Source organism: Falco punctatus (genome assembly GCF_963210335.1).
Source record: "Falco punctatus genome assembly, chromosome: 12".
Classification (NCBI taxonomy): domain Eukaryota; kingdom Metazoa; phylum Chordata; class Aves; order Falconiformes; family Falconidae; genus Falco; species Falco punctatus.
The window spans coordinates 29736850-29742032 of record NC_137592.1 but is presented as its reverse complement, the minus strand read 5'-3'; positions in this window follow the sequence as shown (position 1 = coordinate 29742032).

The window sequence follows — 5183 nt, the reverse complement described above, 5'->3', positions numbered from 1 at the left end:
CGACTTATCCCTCCCTCCTCCCCATCCTCCCTCCAACTCTTGCTTCATCGCATGCAGCAGTAAGCCCTGGTGCTCGTATTTTCCCTGCTGGCCAGCCAGTGTGGGAAGCTCAGGAAGGAGGATGAAGGATGTGGCACAACGTGGTGGGAAGTACTGGGAAACCCAGTGCTCTTCCCCCAGCCTGGGGATGCATGGAGTCTATACTCTGGGGTGAAGTGATGCTCTGAGAGTTATTTGCTCTTGTGGCATCACAGCATGGCACACCAAAGCCATGTGCTGCCGATCTTCACCAGCCGGGAAGGCTGGGCACATCACGTACTTGTGGCACAAGGATTTCTTGGTCAGTCCATCAAAGCTTCTGCTCTTCCCACCACTCCGTCCATTGCTCTCCCTGCTAACCAGCACCTGTGAAGCAGAGATGAGGGCCTACATAGATTTTCCTCTATTCCCTTCCCACCTTCGCTCAAGTTCTTGTCCATTACAAATGTCAAAGTTTTGGGGAAGAGGACCTCCAAACATCACAGCAGCCTTGTGTTTTGCAGGTTCTATGCAATGCTAAGGTGCTGGTAGGAAGCCACTACCACGTGATGGTCTGTTTGGGGGAACACCTACTTCCCATCCCTCAGTCCTCACCTGTTACCTGCATGATCTTGAGCAAGCTGCTTATCTTCTGCATTAATTTCTTAACGCTTAATTTCAGCTTGATTCCTACATGTAAAGAACAGAAATAATAACAATACTGAAGCCCATTCACAGAGTGTGCAGCAATACCCTGCACGTGAACACATAGAGATGGTCAGTGATTAGTGAACATATATATGAAATCATAGAATGGTTTGGGTTGGAAGGGACCTTTAAAGGTCACCTAGTCCAACCCCCCTGCAATGAGCATACATCACCCGGCATCACTGACCACATATCCATTGTGTTTCTTTCGTTATTTCTATTGCTGCTGTTTTTCTTTTGGCTTGTTAGCAATAATGCTCCTGAGTGTTTTCTAAATATTTTTTTGAACAAAAAAAAAAAAAAGAAAAGAATTTCTTGTAGTCACTATGAGATAATTTATCATGCTAGGAAGATGCGTCTTGGTTAAGTTCCATGCATCCCACAGCATCTGAGCCACAGAAAGGAAACACTGGCTCCCACCTGCCTCCAAGGCTGGTTCATCCTGACTGATGCGTGTTACCTGAAGTGCTTGGATTCAGCGTGTGGTCACTCTCGGCACCTCCTACAGCAACGCAGGTGCTCCAGAGCAGGGTGTATAAATATGGTGGGTTGAAATGTTCTCTAAAAGGAGAGGTCCTTTGCCAGCGCAGGTTTAACTGTTTAAAATGAGATTCCTCTGGTCCAGCCCTATCATGCAGCTGAAGGAAGAATCCCATTTTTTTTGCCAATAGAGTTGAAAGCAGTGAAAGCTTTTGCTAGCATTCCCGTATCATTTGGAGAAGTGATTTTTTTCTCATGTTTTCCAACGTTTTTCCCCATATCAATCCACTAAGCAGAGTCCGCTAAGTGCTGCATAATTCAGCATCATTTGGTGCCTGTAATGCTACAATTACTCTTCAAGGCTCATTTGCTTCAAGGTCTTCAGGCTGTAAAGTTATGGGAGTGCGGTTAGTTGATTTTCAGGAATGTCTGCTCTCTGGCAGGGGCTGGAGAAGGAAGGAACTGAAAAGAAATGCATGCAAATTCAATGACATAGCAGGAACTTTAGAGGCATTTCAACACCGCGATACCCACAGGCAAAGAAATCATAATTGTTCAGGGGAAATACAGCCTTGCCAACTCCTACGATTTTATCAGGAGTCTTGTAATTTTCAGTGTCCTTAAAAGCCCAGCTTCTGGAGTCATCCCATTGTCAGGGAGTCTCAGCTTCCTTTTAAATGAAAAAGAATGCTTCCAGCTTTTTTTTTTATTTTTTTAACCCTCCAGAGAAAACCTTTAGAAAGTACGCTGAAGGTTCAGAAATGAAAGGAAAAAAGAACCCAGGTCATATTAAAACAAGCAGAAAACCAACACAAAAGTGCATGCTTAAAAATATGCTCACTCTGCGGTTTTTTTTGGAAAAACTCAATGCCAAAATCACATCTATTGCCATTTTTATCTGGACACCTGATTTGCAGGTGCTTGTGCTTGGCTCTCCCAGCCTTGTGCACTTACCTCGCAAAGGCTCAGGTAGCCTTTGGTGGCTCCCGGGTGGGGCAGGATGAGATGCTGAGGCTCCACTCTTGCTCTTTTTCTTTGTCTTCTCCCCATTTTCACCTGTGACTTGCTGTTCCCCAGCTCTCAGAGGCATTGTCAGCCCTAAAAGTCTGTCTGCCCTGACACAAATGCTTGTTGCTTTGCTACTGGCCTTGTCAACTACTTGTATATCATCTTTGGGCAGTACCTGCTTAGGTATTCCTCACTGCCCTTACAGTGTAGATGATGGTGGGCATCCAACGTGAACCGCTGTCCTGCATCCCTTCCACCTCTCTGTGTGGTGGCTTAGCCACCTGGCATTGCTTAGCTCCCTGAAGGCACTGCTTTCCTCTGTGTTTCCATCCAAGTTCACATCTACAGGGATGCCTTGGCATGCACTGCCCGTGTTCCCTGGCCTCAGCTGGCACCTGGCTGCTCACTCAGCTCTCCCCATCGTGAGCATCACCCCAGCCCCAGGGCCTGTGCTGCAGTGGGATCTGCTTCCCTGGGTGTTGGGCACCTGGGACAAGGGTGCACAGGGTGGCTGATGGAGGGCATTGGCTTCACTAGAGCCGGTGAGAATTTGGCGAGACCTGAGGAGAGTTAACCTTCATGGGGAGGCTTGAAGGCACTTTGGCAGGGGAGGAGCAGGCTGCTATGGCTGGCGTGGACAGTTTTTTGAGAGCTAAAGTAGTGGTGTGGAAAGTTGGCTGTGCTTTGCCTTCCGTCATGGCTGCAAAGTCAAAATCATGACAAGCAGGGGGGAAGGTGGAGGAGTTGTATCTCCCCGGTGTTGTGGCAACGAGGTCAGGCGAGGGGATTGCAAACCAGCTGCAAAGGCATGGTTATGCTTGCAGGGTAGCTGGGCCCTTAATTATGTGAGTAATCTTCCCGAGCGGGCTTGTGCAGATACAAGGGATGAGTAAGTGCGCAGGGCCACGTTTGCAAGAGGCACGTAGGCTGGAGGGCCAGCCAAAGCCTGCACATGGACGTAGAGGAGAGGCAAGGGCAGCAGGGAGGCGGGTGAGCAGCAGGGCGAGGGGAGGACGGTGGTCAGTCTTGACCAGAGGGCATCACCTGCCTTTCCTGGGAGGGTCGTTGTAAAGACCTGAGGTGAGATGCCAAACTGGAAGTGAGGAGACTATCATTTTTTAAGCAATGCACCCTTCCATTCAGAAAACGGTGCTGGGCTTTTCTGTGAGAGGCCGTGAGCCTTTGCCGCACCTTTCAGTAGCACCGTGTGTCTGTCCCCTCACTGCTCAAGGCAGCGGCTCAGGCAAGGCTGGAGATAAATATAGCCAGGGATGGGAAAACTTCACGTCTTTAGAAGCTTCACTCAGCACTGGATCAGCACCAGAAGGTTTCAGCACCTATTTTGAGCACATTTCGACTTAACTGGGTCTCCTGCCTCCTGGAGGCAAAAAATAAGCTTTGTCACAGCATTTGTTCTGCTTCCCACAGGCTTGTGGTGATGCAAGCACAATTCTGCTTTCCTCTAGCCCTCTGAAATAGCCCTTTGGCTACCCAAGGAGCCTCCCCGTGCACGGAAGCTGCGACTTTAATAATTTCCTAGCGAGCTGTTGGCTGTCACAGGGGAGGTACATGTATGATGCTCTCTCCATGGCTTTGCTGCTGGTCCAAAATAGAAATCCCCAAATTTCAGAATGGGTTTCCCCCTTTGTGTGTGTGGAGGTATGAAGTGTTGCAGTACTGCAGGCTGCTTATGGAGGTGTAGCAGTTGCGATGTGAGGAACTGTTCAACGGGACTGCACAAGCCCAAGGTACTGCAGCCTGAGCCCTTCCCCGCGCTGCCTGTGCAGCACGGGCACCGCAAACACCTCTGAGAAGGACTCCCACACCCTTCGTGCGGCGCTGAGCTGCAATCCCCTTTGCTCTTCATATTTCAGTGAAGTCTCTCTTTCTGTCTCCCCGCCTGTGCGATTCTGCCAAAGGTTTGGATTCGTAATGCTGCCAAAATGTCTTGCTGAAATCAAAGAGTGAAAATATTTCTGTTTCTGAAAGGATGGGCATTGCTGCTGACAAGGAGTGAACTCTTTCTTTCCATAGACAAACCCCCAAGTGTCTGTTCTGGCTTTAAGTAGATATTAGCTTCAGCCTAAGGAAAACAGCAACAAATCAGGAAAACCGAGTTTCCTGCAGAAAGCCCGGTGTTTGTCTGTCCGGTAACTGACTGCTAATTCCAGGAATAAAACAGCTGCTATCCTTGCATGCAGGCAGTTGTCTTGGACTTTAAAGAGGAAATGAAATGGGGAAAGGAAACAAAAAATATTAAAACATCACGTATAAAACCATGCCAAAGGTATAGAGAAGCAGAAGTTCTCATTCAGTGAAGCATTACATGATTGTTCGATAGGTCAGCAAGTACTGCAGGTGAAATTCTGAGTTCTCTGAAGCGGATTGTTAAAACTTGGAGGCTGGGGCTTGCTCACATTTTGCCTAAAATGCTTAGCCTGCTTTCATGCTGTTCATGGGGGAGACTGAGTCCTGACCCATGGAAAACCGATGCCTGAGATGCAACCAGCACTAAGTCAAGGTGGTCCCACAAGTACCAATTCAGGAAACAAGTACAAAATCTAGGAAAAAGCGATCAGCAAGACAGTTTCTGCTATTGATTGGGTTGAAACAGAAAGTTTTAATTCTGTGGGAACTTGCATAGCCCCCATTACGTTATCATCTTGGTGGTGCTTCATCACCTGTATTGCATTCATTCTCATGCAGCCGTAGGAGATGCAGGTGTCTCCTGGCACAGGTGAAGAACATAATAAGAGACAACAGAGAGGGATTTACTAACATCCCTCAGCCTGGCTGGTCTTGCTTGTAAAAGGTCTTGCCTTTGGTTGTGGTTTAAGTGTTGATGCAGGGTCTTTTCTTGGTGTACTTTTCTGCTGTCTCTGTCCCTTCCTGGCATCAAGAGCAGATTGGCTTCCTCTGTAGTAGGGATGCTGTGTGACACTGAAGAACAACATCCTGAGGTAAGTCCC